The sequence below is a fragment of the Dendrobates tinctorius genome, unplaced genomic scaffold, assembly GCF_039654945.1.
Source record: "Dendrobates tinctorius isolate UK_male_01 unplaced genomic scaffold, ASM3965494v1 ptg000241l, whole genome shotgun sequence".
NCBI lineage: Eukaryota > Metazoa > Chordata > Amphibia > Anura > Dendrobatidae > Dendrobates > Dendrobates tinctorius.
Window position 1 is genome coordinate 23,980,075 of NW_027361908.1, and position 20,458 is coordinate 24,000,532.

The window sequence follows — 20,458 nt, forward strand, 5'->3', positions numbered from 1 at the left end:
CACGTAACCGTTTTTTTCTCGTTTTTAAGCGTTTTTACCGGCAAAAACGCTTAAAAAACGCTTACAGGAAGCATCCCATTCATTTTAATGAATTCCGCACTTTTGTGCATATTACTGCATTTTTTCCGCAAAAAAACACATTGCAGTAAAAAATGCAGCATGCTTATTAATTTCGCAGAAAAATCCGCATTTCTAACTATATTCTATGAGACTGGGGATGATCCAATAAAAACCCACATAACAAACGCGCAAAAAGTGCGCGGGGAAAAAATGCTTGTTTCCTGGGAATGAGTCCGGTTTTTAGTCAGGAATTTTCTGCATACGTGGGTACATAGCCTGAATGGGGTGAATGGGGGGGTGATTAGAACTTCTATATTTTTTTATTTTTTTAATATTTTAAAAACTTCATTTTTTACTGTTGGTATGCTCTAATAGTCTCCGTGGGAGACAAGAAGCTGCCATAATCCAATCGGCTCTGCTACATACAGGCGATGATCAAATCACCTGTATGTAGCAGAATTGCTCTCTTGCTATGAACGCCAACCACCAGGCAGCACTCATAATGATCCGGTAGTGACAACCACAGAGGTCTGATGGAGACCTCTGGTTGTCATGCCAACCCATTGGTGACCTGTGATCATGTTCAGGGTCATTGATGGGCAGGATTTCCGATGCGTTTGCCGAAAGCGCGAGTTAAATGCAGCTGTCAAAGATTGACATTTAATGGATTAACAGCTGTGCCTGAAAAGATGTGGGCTCAGTGCCTGAGCCCACATCAAAGGAAGGCAGTCCAACATGGGCGTACTATTACACCTGATGTTGAAAACATTGATGAGCTCATAAACAGTGTATGCGACAACGGGATTATCTTTTTCCATTTCTATGAGATTGGCATCTAAATTTTGTAAAAATAGATAGGAGAGAAAGTTTTAAAATTCTTGATTATTTTTACAAAGTTGATTTAGGTTGTTCTGCATATTTTCAACTTTATTATTTTCAGAACATCCAGTCCACATACAGCACTTGCTGTCTCATATCTTCTAAACATCAAGTTTCTTCTCCTGACCCATTTTCTAACTTTTATTTTCAATGATGACATTGACCTAATCCTATGTGCTTAATATGTCATAATTAATCACAACTACATATAATATCATGTGTTCTGGTTACATTTTTAGGTTCAACAATCTATACAGATTGAGCTGGTTGAGTTTGGAAATATCACAAAAATCTGTTCCCTTAAGCCCCAGCCATTTTATTAATTACATTGTTTTCTCAAAGTATAAAATCTTAAAAGACGCCATAAGGCATGACTCGTGTTTGTTTTAGTTGGCAGCTTTATCAGAATAATGAGGTATGTCCGAATTTGAAGAAACAAATTATAAAAATTAACAAAACAAAGGCAAACAATTTTCACGCAAAGGACCTATAAAACTGACAATAACAAAAGATTTCACGAAAAAACAAAAACAAGTGAAAAAATTATAGTAAAAAAAATAGTCTACAGCAAAAAAAAAAAGAGGCCACTACGTCATCAGAGGTCATTCACGCAATGCATCCCTGGGAATAGAAGATGCCACCAGCACCAATGAGGGCGGGAAGGACTGCGGGGGCCGACAGAGGGTAAGTATATCCCTATTTTTGAACAACTGAACTAGAAGTGGCCGCGCTTAAACGCTGTGTGATGGATTAATGAAACAAACTGAAAGTGAAACTAAACAGTACTCACTATTGTGAAGACCGGCTGAAGCTAATCGTATTGTTCTTTGAATCAGGAAAAAAAACTGTAGACTCAAGCAGAACCAAGGAGCGTCCTCCCGTTTGTAAAAAGACACAGCTCCCCGCAAAGGAGCACGTCCCCCTGAGCGGCAGACAGCCACGGCCGATGGCGCCGCCGGACAGTAGCGTGGTGAGCAAGGGGCGTGGCCGGCGAGGGGCGTGAATGGTGGGTGGTGACGTCACCAGTCCGTACAAGACGGACATGTGCAAGGGCCAATCCTGACGCGTTTCGGGGGAGCCGTCCCCCTTCCTCAAAGGTATCTCTTTGCAAATATCCCTATTTTTATTTTAATTCTAATTTTTACAGTAATATGGTACTCAGGGTCTGGAGGAGAGTCTCCTTTCCTCTAGACCCTGGGTAATATCCTCACATGAAGCGCTCACTTTACGCATGGTGGGCATAGCCACATGCATAAAGTGAGCGTTTCAATGCAAGTCTATGGTGGCGGAATCGCCGCGATTCCGCAGAAATAATGGACATGCTGCGGATTTTACTGCTATGTGATTCCGCAGCTGAAAAATCCATAGCAAGGGTACAGCAATTGTGGAATCCCATAGGATTGCATGGGGATGCGTTTCATTAGCGTTTTTTAAGCGTTTCCGCAGTGACAAAAACGCGGCGGAAACACTTAAAAAATGCAACGTGGGCACACAGCCTAATGTTTCCACTCGACAAAGAATCATAATACTGCCAATGTAGAATTTACTGTGGCTTGCCATGTCCTTGCTATTAAGCTGGTTAATTAAAAATGCAAAAATCCCAAAAAAGTGATCTGTTTATCCAACTCCCACCTAAATAAACAAGCTTTCAAATAACTCCTTAATAATATGTCAGTGCTCAAATGGGAAAAAAAGTGCTGCATACTAAGAGATCAAAATGTTCATAAGAGTATAAGTTATCAATATGGGACCATTAAAGAGGGTCTTTAAAGGGAATCTGTCACCCCTTTTTTGAGATATCATATAATGATATCATTCAATTGTGTGTCACATAAAGATTCTCTTAGTACTTTTGCTTCCCCCTGACCCCGCACCTTTCATGCATAAATGCCTTTTTTATATCGGTTCAGATGTATGTAAACTGCCGCTGTCCGGTCCGCTGGGCGGGGCTTATTCACCTGCTCCCCCCTCCCTGTCTTGCTCTACGCATTTCTTCTTGTGTAGAGCAAGACAGGGAGGGGGGAGCAGTTGAGTAAGCCCCGCCCAGCGGACCGGACCGTGGCAGTTTACATACATCCGAACCGATATAAAAAAAGTATTTATGCATGAAAGGTGCGGGGTCAGGGGGAAGCAAAAGTACTAAGTGAATCCTTATGTGACACACAATTGAGTGATATCATTATATGATATCTCAAAAAAGGGGTGACAGATTCCCTTTAACCAAATATTTCTTGCTGAACTGGACAGAAAATGTAAAAACTGCACTGTCCCTTTCTGCACAATGACTCTTTTAGGAGCTTGGTCCAGGAGATTAGAGTTGTATTCTTACATCTCACACACTCCGAAACACTCTCTAAGATAGAGTGAGGATATGTTCTTCTTGCTTTTGAGTGTTGCTGCCTGCTTTTGATTGGTCAGCATCATACAGGGAAAAGTAAACACCCCCATTGAAACTAATAATACCTAAAAAAAAAAAGGCTTGTTTGGTGCCAAATACGTTGATTGCTAAAATCTCTACAATAAATAGGGAACAATTAAAAAAATTATTACAATTACATTGTGTGTCCCTTTCAGCTGCTATTACATCATGTGTTCACTTCAACATGAAAAATTTGGTGAAAGGTTCTGCTTAAGTGATACTGGTAAATATGGACAAAAATGCAAATAAAACATATCTGCATTCAGTTTCCACGTTTATCTCCTTATTTCATCTGTTCCTGAGCACAGACATATGAGACAAGCTAAGGTCCCCTTCCCACGTCTGTATAAAACCGGTACCGGAACAAACAGTGTTTTGAATCAGTTTGCCATCAGGGAGTCATCAGTGTGTTATTTGTGTTTTTCCAGCATGGATAAAGAAAGAATACCCGTAGAAAAAAATTCCTATACTTTGGAATGTGGAAACAAGTATAGTACACTAAAAGCGCATGAATGCCATCCGTGTGCTTTACGTGTTTTCCATGGACACATAGACTTGTATCGGCCCTTGTTACCAGTGCTGCGGAAAAAAAAATGGACATGTGTCGATGTGATTCACATGGATGCATAGCGCTTGTGAATACACGGACATGTGAAGATCAACATAGGTTATAATGCGTAGGTGTATCAACCGTGAAAAATTGGATGCCACATGTACTGCAAACACGAACATGTGAATGAGGCCTAAGACAACTAATAACACTATTAAATCCGTATATTCTGCTAATGGTTGCTCAGTGATGACAATTGCCATAGACTTTCAAGATTTCTAATCTCCACGCTTTTTCAGTTTCTCATTTTTGATTGATATAATCCAAAGATACTGTATTAAATATATACACACATATAATTAATCTATTTGCCAGATTACACTTTGCAAAGACTTTGAAATAGTTAAATGTACGTAAAAAAAAAATCCAAGAAAGAAAATACACAGTTAAATGGTTTTATGAGCATCTTCAAAATGCTGTCTTGGCTATTTAATGCAGAATGTAATTTGATTTGTTCCATTGAAACACTAAGAAAGGAAGTCTCAAACTGAGAAGCATAGATTTATTGCTAGGTCTTCTCCTTGTAACCTTGAGCAACTCACATTATCTCCTAGTGCTTCAAGCACTAAATATTTTATTATGAATTCAGCGGGGCGTCCATTGATTTAAAGAATTTGTGTTTTAACCATCTGCAAGGTGAGCTGCATTTGCTAAATAAGAATAGGGATAATGAATGAGATGATAGTAATAATAATAATAATAATAATAATAATATTACTATTATTCTCAGATTATCACTTTTTAGTGTTATTATTTTTAGGTGTTGAACAGAAAGCATATTTATCATTGTATGATTGAAATCAGAGTGCAGAGCATGTGACATTTTTTGTTCTCAAGCATTTTATCACAAAGAGCTGGCAGGTGGCAGTATTGTGACATAGATATCTATAGATAATGTCTTCTGTAGCTTGAAAATAACAAAACAGATATTTAGTGAGCTTAGATTTGTACTGAACACGACTTTTTTGTATGCTGACAGTCTTTAATAAGTTTGGCTGTGTCACATGCTGTTAATTTGAATGCTTTATACCCGTTCCACTGCATGATAACATTTATATATCAAGGCAACAATGTTTTTTTTACTACATTTTACTCTAATTAGTTATGAATCCAATATATAAGAAACATTCAAAGCATACTTTGTATTACCAGTGTGCAGGCGCTTCACCGTACTTGATATTTGCGAAAATAGGGCATGTTTTATGCAGTTTTGATTGGTGGAAAGTGATATACCTAGGCTATAGTTTGTCTCATAAAAGTCTACAGTGGATATGCAAGACATATAAATTACACAGGTGAGGAGTTACCAAGGCTTTATTTGTGTTCTTTGATCAGTGAAAAGTGAATACTTCTGTCACTGAAGACCTAATGACTGGGAAATCTGAGAAAGACTTCCTACTAGGTATGTGTTGCCGTACATCCCCAATTACAAGATTGCCATTGTTAAGCATTGCACTCCTAGCAACTAGCCTGACTATTCACCTCAATGTAGGAACAGAACTGTAGTAAATCAAAGAAAATAGATTGAAAACTGCCAATAGTCTCCCTACATCTGCATCATAGCCTATAGCATTTATCACACCTTTCTATTCATAAATTTGGTTCATAATCTCATTTAATTGTAGATTTACATTTTTGTAAACCTGTGCTTACCTCTTTGCGACTCCCGCCGTATGTGAACAGTAAAAGAATGGCATCAATATATAGAGAAAGGCTTAAGAGCTGTGCCCGTTCAGGGCAGCAAGAGTTCTGGTTGCAAGACGCCTGAGAGTCACTACTGCAATGAAGGCTAGCTCCAATCGCAATAGTTGAATGGAAACCTGTGATATGAAATATCACTATTAAACTGCAGATATGGGGTCAATCTGCAGGATATTAGTGTGCTGATGCCATGTGGCCGCTGAACAGAAAGCTCAGCTGCCAGACAGAAATTAACTTTAGTCCTCCTTCCAGCTTCAGCTTTCAGTCATAGGGGTCTAGAGATAAGCAAATACACTCACTGGCCACTTTATTAGGTACACCTGTCCAACTGTGTGTTAAGACTTAATTTCTAATCAGCCAATCACATGGCGGCAACTCAGTGCATTTAGGCATGTAGACATGGTCAAGACAATCTCCTGCAGTTCAAACCGAGCATCAGTATGGGGAAGAAAGGTGATTTGAGTGCCTTTGAACGTGGCATGATTGTTGGTGCCAGAAGGGCTGGTCTGAGTATTTCAGAAACTGCTGATCTACTGGGATTTTCACGCACAACCATCTCTAGGGTTTACAGAGAATGGTCCGAAAAAGAAAAAAAATCCAGTGAGCGGCAGTTCTGTGGCCGGAAATGCCTTGTTGATGCCAGAGGTCAGAGGAGAATGGGCATACTGGTTCGAGCTGATAGAAAGGCAACAGTGACTCAAATTGCCACCCGTTACAACCAAGGTAGGCAGAAGAGCATCTCTGAATGCACAGTGCGTCGAACTTTGAGGCAGATGGGCTACAGCAGCAGAAGACCACACTGGGTACCACTCCTCTCAGCTAAGAACAGGCATCTGATGGCTACTTTCAGCAGGATAATGCGCCATGTCATAAAGCTCGAATCATCTCAGATTGGTTTCTTGAACATGACAATGAGTTTACTGTACTCAAATGGCCTCCTCAGTCACCAGATCTCAATCCAATAGAGCATCTTTGGGATGTGGTGGAACGGGAGATTCGCATCAGGGATGTGCAGCCGACAAATCTGCGCCAACTGTGTGATGCCATCATGTCAATATGGTCCAAAATCTCTGAGGAATGCTTCCAGCACCTTGTTGAATCTCTGCCACGAAGAATTGAGGCAGTTCTGAAGGCAAAAGGGGGTCCAACCCGTTACTAGCATGGTGTACCTAATAAAGTGGCCAGTGAGTGTATATTCAAGTAGAATTTTATTCTATTCAAATGTTACAAAAATTCAGCAAAAAAGGAGATTTCTTGTCATTTGCTTCTGTGCAGATTCAACAGAATGGCAACTGGTTGGATGACATTTTTCTGAGCCATAAGGGCCCATCAAAAGGTTAAGTTAAAAAAAAAAGCATCTATACCCCCTTATCTTTCACCTCTTTGACATCTCCACTCTATATTTTTCCTCATGTGGTCTTCATTGCATCTTTGAATCGCTGCTCCCGAGTGCTGAAACTTCTGGCTCTAGTAAGGCCAGTGACATTACTGCGCACGCGTGCACAATGTCGCACGTCGGAAATATTCCAGACTTCATCACAGCTGGAAGTCCCAGACTAGCATGAAGTAGTCCAGGGTTTCAATGCTCATGGGCTGTTACAAGAAGATGCTCAGACGACCAGATGGTCGACAGTGAAGGGCGGAGAGGTTGGAAAGGTGAGCGGTAAAGGGAGTTTTTTTCAGCATTTTACATCTATTATACACTGGGATCTGAAGACACACCAGATCATAATAATGGTCATGCATTTAGGAAAGAATAATTTTTTTTTAATCAAACTTAACCTCTAAAAGCTACAGCTTGGCATATAGAAAACAAGCTCTCTTTAATAGCCTCCTTTTTCAGTAGATTGCATGGTAAAATGAATAGTGTAATTCAAAGCTACAACTCTTCTCACAAAACAACATGGTCTCATTTGGCTATGTCGACAAAAAGTAAAAAAAAGTTAAGTTTCATGGAAAGCGAGGAGGAAATAACTAAGGAGCAAATTAAAAAAAGTTTGCGTGTCCAAGGGGTTAGAAATTAATTACAGCAGAGATAAAGTTAGCATGGACTGATAGCGCTGTTCTCTTCAGAATGTAATTTTGCAACTAGAGAATGACAAACAAGCACAATATTGGCTTATCTGGGAAAAATTTTTAACAAAATTGAACAATCGGGTCACCTGATCGGGTTGTGTTCATACAACCATAGAAGAGGCTGACAGGTGCTGCAGACCCACAAGGAGAAATCAAGGAAGAATGGAAACAAATGGGTTAACCTGTGCTGCTGTCAAAACATGACGATAAGACAGGAATCCTCATACTGCAGTTTATTTGTCAAGACGTTTCGAAGTTTGAAACGATCGTTAAGGTGTTTCGATGTTTGATACGATCGTCAAGGTGTTTTAAAGTTTGATACGATAGTCAAGGCATTTTGAAGTTCAATACAATCGTCAAGGCGTTTCGAAGTTTGATATGATTGCAAAGGCGTGTCGAAGCTTAAAACGATCGTGGTTTGTCCTGATGAAGAAGTTTCAACCTTTCAAATGTGTTGACCAATAAACTGCATTACTTGGATTCCTGTCTTCTCATCATCTTTTGATGGCTCTGCAAAGGAATATGTGGATGTCGTCCGCGCTGCCCAAATGATGAAATTCCAGAAGGTTAATAAGGTTTGACAGTGGTTTATTCTACGCGTTTCAAGGTTTTTTGCAACCTCTTCTTCAGGAGATACCACCTTTGCAACCTCTTCTTCAGAAGAGGTTGCAAAAAACCTTGAAACGCGTAGAATAAACCACTATCAAACCTTATTAACCTTCTGGAATTTCATCATTTGGGCAGCGCGGACGAAATCCACGTATTCCTTTGCAGAGCTCTGTTTCAGATAGTCGGTGACCGACTTGTGGATCTGTAGCAGCCCTCATCTATACATGCTTTGAATACCTACTACCAGGTGAGCAGTTTTTTGTCAAACCGCTTACTTTATTTGTGGGATAAGACCCTATATTGCGCTTGTGTCTCCCTCTTTCCTCACAATACATCTTTTGATGGCAGCAGAGGTTAATCCATATGTTTCCGTTTTTTCCTCTTTAGGATGTAGATGCTATTGTGGAACCTTGAATTACTCCAGCTCTGTCAGAGGAATTGTGATAGACACATTTTTACTAAATCCTGTAGGCTCACCATGTAATATACAAACAACAAAGCACCCACCCAAAATGTTATTTATTAACCCTTATGGAGCATAAGGGTAAAGGTTGTATACTTGAGAGAACTACTTGACCTATATTGGGGCTAGTACACTAAATTAAGGTGTATAAATAGCTTCCGTTACTAGATGTGACAAATTCATTCGCTTTATATTTAGTCAAAAAGATACCATCTTTCAAACACTTTCAATAGCCTCTTTGAAAAATATATGATCTAGTGCTGTTAGACCTTCTTTGCCCTAAGGACAGCATGCATCCTTTGTAGCATGGATGCAACAAGCTGCTTCCATTATGCCTTGGAGATTCTCATCCATTACTTTCTTATGCATTTTTCCAATGTTCTGTTATGTATAGGTTCAGTGAGTGTATAAGGGGTTTAAACTTTAGGTCAGCAAAATTGACCCTTACTTTATTTTACATATTAAAAACTCAAGAGTGTGATACATATTGTCAGTGAGAAATATAGACTGTTAAAGGGAGAAGTAACAACTGCATTTAAAGGCCATTATTAAGATTAGATGTTCCAAATATATTTAATACATAATTGGAAGTTCAATAATTCTCACTCCAGCTCTTGGGAACACTAGACCAAGTGCTCTATATTCCATTACAATATAGTTGGCATCACTTTACATTGTAAATCAAAAGGCTGTTGTTAAAGCTTTTAGTGCACCAAGGTACTGCTTGCTATGCATTATTCCTGCATATGCACGCAACTTGGAATGGGAACATTTAATACAAGCTGTTCTAAATCCTGTAAGCAAGTTAATTGGTTATTATGTAATCTGAGTATATAACCAATAAAACGTGAATTATATTTTGCGTATTTTCAACCAATTGTTGACGATTAACTAGCTTTTTTCTCTGCGATTAACTAGTATATTACCAATTTTCTTTGCAAGCAAAAATCAAGGCAGGGAGATTCAATATTTTTTTTTTTCCATGGAGCATGGCATCTCAGTCAGTGTTTCTATGCAGAGTGTAGCTGTCAAGATGAGTTTGCATGGAATGCTGTGTTCTGCATAGGCAGTGACTGAGAAGACAAAGCTCTCAGTATGATAACGTGAGCTAAGTCATCTCATTTGCTGCCTATTAAAACTCATCTTGACTGCTGCGCTATGCTTAAGCAGCGCTTGAGATGACAGGCTATACTATGCAAAATGTAAAAAGCATTAACATTATAATAAACTTTACATTTTGACATGCTTATTTTTCTAACCAAGAATTAGAGTTAGGACTAGTGCTAGGGATAAGGTTAGAATCAGAGATAGAGCTAGGACTAGGGTTAAGGATAGGACTAGGGTTAGTGTTAGAATTAGGATTAAAGCTAATATTAAGATTAGGGTTAGTGTCAAGCTAGATTTATGTCAAATTTCAGCAAATGCTGATAATAACTAAAATGTTAAAGGGCAAACTACATCAGTATTTTCTTAAAATACAATAAATGTGCTTGGCAAAAAAAGTGTTCAGTAACGGACTAGTGGAAATGATCTAGGGAGTGCTAACAGTCCATGGTCTAAGAGCTGAAAAATGTTACTCTTGCCCTGTGCACTTGCAACCTACATTTTGCCACTAAAGATTGCTTCCTAATGGTGATGAACAAGTATACTCATTGCTCGGGTCTCCCAGAGCATGCTCGGGTGGTCTCCGAGTATTTTGGCCTGCTCGGAGATTTAGTTTTGATCGCCTCAGCTGCATGATTTACGACTGCTAGACAGCTTGAATACATGTGTGGAATGCCTGTTTGTTAGGGAATTCCCACATGTATTCAGTCTGTCAACAAGTCGCAATTCATGCAGCTGAGATGATGAAAACTAAATCTCCAAGCACACCAAAATACTCAGAGACCACCTGAGCATACTCGGGGAGACCCGAGCAACGATGCTACTCGCCCAACACTACTTCCTAAGGCTTCTTGTGGACAGCAGGTGTGCTTGTGCTATGCTTTCTGACCCCTAAAGAAAGCACCTAGATAGAATGCAGTGGTCTACCTAGGTTACCAATCTGCTCTGGTGACCTACAGAGAGTGCAGGGCTGTTTTTTTTAACTATGTCTCTATTCTTTCTCCATTGCTTCAAATTTATAAAAATAAAAAATAGAACGTTAAATGTCTCACTGGGTTAACTAAAATAGCTAATAATTGGTTAGTGACAGTAACTTCCTGCAAGGAGAGGACAGAATGATGATTTCTGTATTTCTGTTAAGAGTAAAGTGTTGTGGGTTGTTGAAACTTATGGGGGCACAGAGAATGTAACTTTAATGGGTAAACTTTGGCTTTCACTGGAAACACGGTAGATAACTATGCACAAACTCTTCCAGGACTTAAGAGTTACATACTGTACTGTATATACAAATCTTGTTTATACATCATTTTACTTAATTTATGTTTTTGTCACAGTCATATTCTGCTTGGAAATTACTTGAAAGACTCTAATGGAGTATATAGATATATATGTTTAAGCCAACATTTGTAATATTTATTGAACTATGTGTTATTTCACTAAATCCCTCTTTGTGGATGTTTTCTATAGAATATAGAAAGATGTATAACTCCTAATTTTATACTATTAGTGAATACATAATGCACATGTTGTACTCGAGCATCAAATAAATTACCCGATTTTTCTATTCATATGACCTTTAATGTATTTTGAATTGAATAGTCTTGAATGAAATGGCTTATATGACAAAAAGGTAATGTTATATTTAGTTGTACACGTTGTTTCATATTATATTTGAACCCCTCCTATACATCTACCCTTCATGTATGGTTCATATCGGGCTCAGGTGTATGGAGCAGGCTCAGAAGCTGAGCCTGCAACATACCTGGAAGGTGTCAGTTACGCAGCCGTTTTTTTCCCTATAACAGAGACCAGAGCTAGGATTCAATCACAGCTGGTAACCTTTGAAATGCAACTATAAATCAAAGTGGAATCAAAGGTGCATGATGCTGGGGGAACATTCTGGGCATTGCCCCCACTGAGAAAAGGTAAATAAAAAGTGTGGATTTCTTTCCAAAAAATCCTCATAAGAGTTGTACACAGTTTTTGAGCAATATTATTATATATCTAATTTATACCACAAAGCACTTTGCACTAAAAGTGTTTCCTTTACACCACAAACACAGCACAAGTTTATGTAAAATGTTGATTCTTACCAAGTATACACAATACATGCCAAAAATATAGCTTGGATTTAAATGGCATACAAAAAGTAAAAATGTTACCCAACTGTAAATGATATTGACAAAAGTAATGGTAATTCTATTTCAATTTTCCAGGTGAAAATATATATTAAAATCACAGTTGACCACTTACCATAAAGTTTAGACATCAAAGAGATTTAATACGGATATTAAATTCTGCATCAAAGAATAGTTTTGAGATATGTGCAACATTCTAATGAATAATTTATCCCAATTCTCTGCATACAGTAGATCTTGGTAATTGTAGAGCAGTTTAACACATCCTGCCATAGGCGTATATTTTATGAATTTGGCTATGCTGTGCGATACGTAGTTTAAGAGTCCCAGAAAGAACCCGAATCTCATCCCAGGGGCATACTCAAATGGGACTTTTAGTGTCTTATGAAAATGTATAGTATACACAGACAGACATAACATTAGGCAATAATTCTTATAAGAAACTTATCTTTCAAACACAGTTTTAAATCAGTAAATTTTTAGGACTGAAGTAGCCCCAGACAATTCCATCATCCTGGTCATCATAATTTCTTTGGTTAGCCGGTTGGTGAGCTGTATCAATCTCTTTTTCTTTATTGGTAAAAAAGTTTTAGCAAATATAAGTGGATGATGCCAATTTCGGAGTTCTCAGTTTTTAGTATAAAGGTCATTCAACAGGTTGTAAGTTGAAAACAGTTTTCTGGCATAAGTTTATATGCTGTGTTCTATTATCAAAGATACTGTATAATACAGTGGAGAGACACAGCAGAGGGAGATAAGCCAGAAGGATAGACTGTAATTACCATTAGAAAGGGTGATGCATGATATTATCTCATAGTCCATTAGTTTTGATGCATGTAATTAAGTTTTAACATAGAATTTGGGAAGCTCAATAAATCTTACTGTTTAAAATACACCAGGTTTGATTTCTATGTAAGTGGTGCTGTGCCAAATTTGGAATCAATCTTAGCTTGAGGCCATTGAATTTCAGCTCTAAACTATAACAAAATGGAAAATATTGGATAAATATAAATGTCATGCTATATTATGGCGCACAGTTTTTTTTTATCAGATTGGTCTCAATGATTCTATTCGGAAATGTGTATTCTAAGGGTTTCGGCAAAGAGAAATGAATGGCACAGTTTTAATATATAAAGTACACCATTTATCTTGTTGCTATTTATTGAGAAAATATAATTGAATTGCCTTTGGAAGTAAAGCAATCAGTTCACACAGAGTAGTTAAAGCAAGTCTCAATTCGGCAAAGCACTTCCTAGAATAAGCATTGTTAAAATGCCATCAGTACACCTGACACATAATAAGACTGTCAAGTTACAATTGGCATCTACATAAATAAGAGTTATTATTCCAGGATATTGAATAGCTGGAAGAAAATAAGAAAAATCTAATATTTACAAAGGTTGACGTTAGCAGTGCTGGCTTTTTATATGGACCATCAATGTGATTGTTGCCTTGTGCCATGCGCAGCTAACAGGTGAATACTTTGTTTACAGAGAGATACCATTCTCACTATTATCATTGATTCCGAAATACAGAAATCATACAACGTACGGAATAATTATGTCTCCACTGTGTTGTTAATGATGTAGTCACCTTTCTAAGGGATCAGAAAGGTTTCATTCCCTATACTCAAGTTATGTTCCAGTTCCAGTGATTATCGAATTCTTCATCTGGCATGGACTGTGCTCACTCAGTCAATTAAATCTCTTATTGTATCTGATTTGTCAGTGTCAATGTCACTGTTAATCTCTTAAATCCACATCAAATCAGAAGCCTTTAAATATTGCTTATATTTTTTCTTTTCCTTCTGTAAGAAGCACTGGCAGGAAAATGGCACCAGAAACATATTATAACCAACCTGCACATGATCCAAGCATCAGTGGAACAATATGCATTCTGCATTATTAAATAACATCCATATGTGTAATACAAGAGTGTCTATAGACAAGCCTCTAGAATGCAGCTCTTTGCCCTCGCATTACAGAAAGCGCTTCTGCATTGTTGCTTTTGTTCATCTACTTTGAATTCCTCGAAAGGTGAACAAGGCTACTGCAACTTGTCTAAGAACTCAAATAACTTATTACCCTGTAAATGTCAAATTATCTCCTATGCAGGAGGCATAGCTCATCCAAGGCTCACGTAAGACACTATATCACACTACACGTAAGGAAGTGGGGGTTTTTTATCATTAAATAACATAGAAAAATAGATTATTTTTTAACATCTTAAACACAGCTGAATGAAAAGATTAGTAAATGAAGAAAGCATTGTAGTGGCATGCATATAAAGCCTGAATGCTTGAAAATGCTGGAGCTAAGTCTTCCAAAAGGCACAGGGTTGTGCCAGCATTTTCCTCTGCACTATACACATCAGCTTGAATATCTAAGAGAAGACAAAACAGAAAAGCCTCTCTTACCATGCACAGAGAAAAAGCTATTCGTTCAGCTAGATCCAAGACTGCTGTATCCAGACGGGCAGCATGAGTGATCTTTGGGCCTCACACAAAAGCGAGATAATTGGCTCTCAATGAAGAGATGTAAACATCCATCATAATAGCAATGGTGCTGAAGCTGAGAGCCACCTCAGCTGTTCTAGCTACTCTGTGAGATGATGTCACAAACATCATCTTGGTGTACTCTCATTGGCTTTTGTTACCTGGAATAATATCTTAACCCTAAGCTTGCAGCACCATTTGAAAGGAGGATCAGTGCTACATTGCTTGCATACAGTATCTGGAATGAGAAGAGCAGCCCCGATAGAAATGTGAAGATACAGAGCTTTGATACTGTCACTTAAAGATAGCAGATTCTCTTTTCTGCGCATTTCTATACAAAATTGTTTAGTTCCTAATTCAGTTTACTGTAAAATTACATTCTACATTTTCTTAAAAAATATCACTGCAACTGATTTCTTATATCTGACTGATCAGCGATTAAGACAAGTAGAACTTTGACAATATAAAGTAATAAGTCTAATTTACGATGAAAAGTAATTAAAAAAAAGATTAATGCAAGATCTGCAGTCTATATCGCATTCATGTATCTCGTATACAGAAGTGTGAACACAGGGAAACATTTTTGTGCTTGTTCCAAAACATATATTACCGACTTTATTTTACTATCTATTAATTGGATCCTAACCTATTAATGTATTTTTGTGGGAGAAGGGTCTTTTCTGTTGCCTGATGGTGAAATTGCCTCCTATTCAAAATGTTCTTTATGAAAATTCAACGTAGACTATCGCCGTTTCGTCAATCAGATTATGACTCATATGTGAAGCAATAATTATGCCTGCAAAATTGTTTGCATTTTATGCAAATTATCAATTTATTTGTAAATCCATACAAAGGATATTGATGAATACATCAAATTTTATGTAAAATAGATGTATAATACTAAACAAATATTACAAATTGATATAATATCCTCAATTTTTGCACATACTCTCATGTGCCGCAAGCATCTTGTGTTGGTCAGGTAAAAAAAATCAAAAGTTTATCAAATGTAGAAACTCCAGAGAAATAAGAGACATTTTGACTAATGCCTGACCTTCATCAGTCTTTAGCAAATAAAAGCAGAAAGCCATAAAACAAAAGAAACTATAGAAATAAAACATCACTAAATGCATAACATTGAATAAAAAGAACACAAAAACATAACTTCACAGAATGCCATCAATAACATCAATACATCATGGTGAAAAAAGGATGAAACTTCAATAGAAAACTGGGGGGCATGGCCAGCGTGGCATCCTAGAGGCACATATGTCCTGAAACGGGCCGGACTGGGGCAAAAAAGAAGCCCTGCCACACAAACCCCACCAGCCCACATACTATAACACTCATCAGCCCCGACCAGTGAATTTTGGCTATACTTTGTCATCCCCAAATCACTCTCTTAAAGCAGTTATTGGAAGAGCTACATGTGAATGGCGCCACAGTGCATATGATTGACCACAGCTCCATTTACATGGTGCTCTTCAAAGCTATGTTTCCCAGGATTATGGGAGTCCCAGCGGTCAGTTCCACATCAAATAGAAAGTCATAACCTGTCCAGAAGATAGGGGATAACTTCCAAATTTGGATAACCCTCCATACAGTATTATGTTCTTTTAACATTTGTTAGGGCTCCCTCTCACTCCTACATTTGAGAGGTCCCTCCCTCATGCAAAGATAGTTAGCTAGATAGTGGAATGCATATTCCCCATCCCTTGTCAATGCCATTTCAAACATGCTTATTTGAATTTTGGGCTTTGCCCCTTATCACCACCATGTCCACCACAATGCGATTATGCGGACGTCGCTTACAATTTGCAGAGTGCCAGCAGCAGGCCCTGTATCATACATTTGGGAGATTGCTCACTCCTAAACTTGGGAGGTTCCTCCCTTATGCCAAATAGTTAGCAAGATAGTGGAATACATGTTCCCTATCCCTTTACAATGCCATTTCAAACATGCCCATTTGGATTTTGGGCTTTGACTGTCACCACCACATCTACCGCTATCTCATTATGTGACCCTCACTTCACATTTTCAGAGGGCCAGCAGGTGCTGTGAAACCTGCTTTTGTAAGGTTCACAGTTCATTTTTTCCACCGTATCCCAATGGAACAACTGTCATAGCAGGTAAAACTGCTGTAAGGTGAATATAATACAGGAGTTGGGGGGCTGTATGACCAATGTCAGTAAATTGGATTCTACCAGAAACCAAATGCATTCGAATTAAATTCTGAATACAGTGTATTCAAGTGAGGGTCTGTAATGTGGCCAGTCTGTCAGGCCTGAAACCCATGTCAGGAATATGTACAAGCCTCATTTTATTTGGAAGCAGCCTCAGGGGAAAGAGACAGGTGTGCCATTGATCAACCTGCACAAGCCTATGCAGTTCTTCTGTACACTACCAATCAGGCAGAATGTTTCTACTGCATGGAGTAATTGCAAGATATGTCCGAAAGAGTGTCAAGGTCTGTGGAGTGTATTACTCTGGTGACAGGAAGTACTACAGAGCTCAGGCAAAGGCCTTATTGTGGCATTTACCATGTTCCAATATGTGTAAGGCTGCAGCCTGAATAGGGCTGTGGAGTGTATTAACCCAGTCTCTTAGACATGTTTAAATGTACATAAACTGGCCAGTACCCCACCACCATTTTTTTGTAAGGACCAAAATTTAGAAAATGTAAGGGAAGCAACTGTTTAATAAAGAGAAATAACTCTAATTTAGGAGCCTTGAAAAGTCAGCAATGGTCTTTGTCTATCACCGTACAATGTAAAGAACTAATGAACATGTATGCCCTATCTAACTAACAATATGTGAACAGACATATATGCTGACAAGGGACAACTGAACGCTGTGTTGGGACAACCAGTTGGACATGGTTGCTGACTGTTGTGTCTGTGCAACTGCAGGTTATGAACAGGAGGCATCAGCATATCCTTCATGGACAGCAGATTGGGAAGGACATAACACAGGGGAAGGGCCAGTGGTTTCATTGTCAGATACAGATTTTGTACCCAGGCATTCCACCCATCTGCTGGGGTGCTGCTTATATGAGCAATATATGGCATATGCTAAGAGAGGTATTATGTTGAATTTCTCTTTAGGGATCTGTGGGTAAGATTTTTGAACTAACAGCATATATAGAGAGCATGTTTCATTACTCATATTAATATTGTTGTGTGTAAGATTGAAACCTAAAGAATTGTTAGAAGCATATTAATGCATTCATGTACCAAAATGTGTAGAACCAAAAATCAACATCAAGCTACCAGATACATGCTTAAAGAGACCGTGAGAAGGGGAACACAATAAAAAAATTATAATAATAGAATATATAGAGATTGAGAGTAGAAATTTGAACTTTGCACAATGTACAAAGGTTTCCAAAAATTAACTCAAGGGGTCTGTATCATAGACTCTAAAAGACACTGTGATGGGGACATCACAATGCACTTTGCAGTTATTACATGAGGTATATAAACAAATTATAATTTTCTATTTGTTTAATAAATAGCATAACTTTATCTAGCAGTTGTGTGACTGGCGCAAAGCCTTCAGAGATACGCAAACGTGACTACCTTTAATTTTTGTGATTTTGCAGTTGCCATGTGTCATAAAGCTGATATTTAAAAAAAGTCACACATTGTTAGATATAGTGAATTTGTACATTAAGGGCCTGTCACACTAAGCGATATCGCTAGCAATATCGCTATAACGTCACTGGTTTTTGTGACGTAGCAGCGATATTGCTAGCGATATCGCTATGTGTGATACTTACCTCCGACCGGCTCCCCCGCTGGTTATCGCTGATCGTGCGAGAACATCCTGGACCATTTCTCGTCATCAGTTCCTGCTGGGATTCCTGTGGCGCCGACGAGCGATGTGTGCACGCGGGCAGGAGGACGTCAAGATTGCCTCGTCTGACAGGTAAGCAATGACCCCCGACCACTACTATGTTGCTGGTGAGATCTGCCTGTGTGGCAGCTCACTAGCGACCACTTAGCGATGCACCAGTGATCCTGACCGCGTTATATCGCTGATTGGGATCACTGGTGCATCGCTAAGTGTGACAGTACCTTTACACCTCTGTGTAAAGCCAGAAAATTATTTTTTCATAAGCATAAAGCATTTAATAGAGAAAGAGTGATGTTAAGGGACATAGATGTGGTGATGCCACCAAGGCCATGTTACAGATCAGAATGTGACTGGATCTCGTTCTAGCTTCTTGTCAAAATATGGTCAGCGCGCTATGCCACTGACACACCCAGACAAGTGCAAGGATGTTGTGGGTTGCATAGCAGCAAAGGCTCCAATATGTTGACAAGCAGCACCACAAAGGCTTCCACATGGTCCAGTGTCAGCAGCCAATAGGCTTGCCTATGAATCCTCAACTTAGTCCTCCCTCCTCCCACCATCAAGCCTCCCAGGAGATAAATATGACCCCAATGCTGGCCACTCTGAGGAACTGTTTAAGTTCCATTGTAATTTGTCAGGCCTCTCAACGTGCACCATTAAAAGGGTCATGGGAAGGTGGAGTGCAGTGATGCCAAAACATTTGAGCACCCACAGTCAGAAGAAAGCCACATTGGGGAAGGTCAATTCTTATCTGAAGAGGTGCAGGATAATCATGACGCACAGTTGCCATCAGGTCATCCTAAAATCGCAACTCAGAAGGAGGATCAGATTGAGGAATTGGAAGATATCTTGGTCTATAATGAGGCCACTGATCCAACCTGGCATGGTGTAACGCCTAGCAAGCATAGCAGTGCAGACAGGGATGCATCCCTAGCACAAAAACAGTCAAGAAGAGGTAGCGGTTTGACCAGAGGGAAAACTCGGTCAACTGTTCAACAGAGCCCACTTTCGGCTAGATAATAGGCTGAAAGTGCTTTGTTCCCTTGTATGGCAGTTATTTTCTGAAATTGCTTCAGACAAAAGAACTGTAATTTGCAGGATCTGCCAAACCAAGCTAAGAAAAAGCAAGAACACTGCCAGCCTGAGCACCACCAGCATGCAAAAGCACTTGGCAGCCAAGCAACCCAGTAGTTGGGTGCAACACAAGGGTACAAAATCTGTGTCTGACAGTGAAACTGCTGCACCTTCCCCAGTGTTACGGCCTTGCAAATCTGCTGTCTGTGAAGCAGGCACTGATTCCTCCTGCCCACAACCTGCAGTTGCACAAACACAACAGTCAGCAAACAGGTCCAGTTCCTTGTACCAGCACAGCATTCACTTCTCCCTGCTCCAGAAAAGCAGAAATATCCTCCCACCCACTCGCATGCCAAAATGCTAAACACCCACATTGTCAAATTGCTAGGTCTGGAAATGTTGCCACTTTGAGTTGTGGAAATTGAGTCTTTCTGCAACCTCTTGGAAGTTGCAGACCCACAGTACTCAATTCCCATCCAACACTATTTTTCCCGGTGTGCTGTCAACATGTTATATAAGCACGTGTTACTCAATATCAGCCATGCTCTGGCCAATGCAGTCGCAGCGAAGGTCCACCTTACCACAGACATGTGGACAAGTTCTTGTGGACAGGATGCTACATTTCCCTTATGGTCAGAGGCTGAGACATCACACATCTTACCCACACCCAGAATAGCGGTCCCAACTTCCATTAGGGTTTCCTTATCCTCATATTACAGTTCTTGTCTCTCCTCCTCACCAAAAATACAGTGCCTTGCGAAAGTATTCGGCCCCCTGGAACTTTTCAACCTTTTCCCACATACCATGCTTCAAACATACAGATACCAAATGTAAATTTTTGGTGAAGAATCAACAAGTGGGACACAATTGTGAAATTGAACGAAATTTATTGATTATTTTAAATTTTTGTGGAAATACAAAAACTGAAAAGTGGGGCGTGCAATATTATTCGGCCCCTTTAACTTAATATTTTGTT

The 20,458-nt window shown here is 39.1% G+C and overlaps 1 protein-coding gene across 1 annotated transcript in view; it reads right to left on the reverse strand.

Annotated features, from left to right (window-relative positions):
* Nucleotides 1–14,795, reverse strand: part of MGAT4C (MGAT4 family member C) — a 325,261-nt gene extending 310,466 nt beyond the window's left edge. The window contains exon 1 of the mRNA XM_073556997.1: nt 14,476–14,795. The gene's annotated coding sequence lies outside the window, so the exon portion shown is untranslated. The remainder of the gene's footprint in view (nt 1–14,475) is intronic.
* Nucleotides 14,796–20,458: the final 5,663 nt, after the last annotated feature.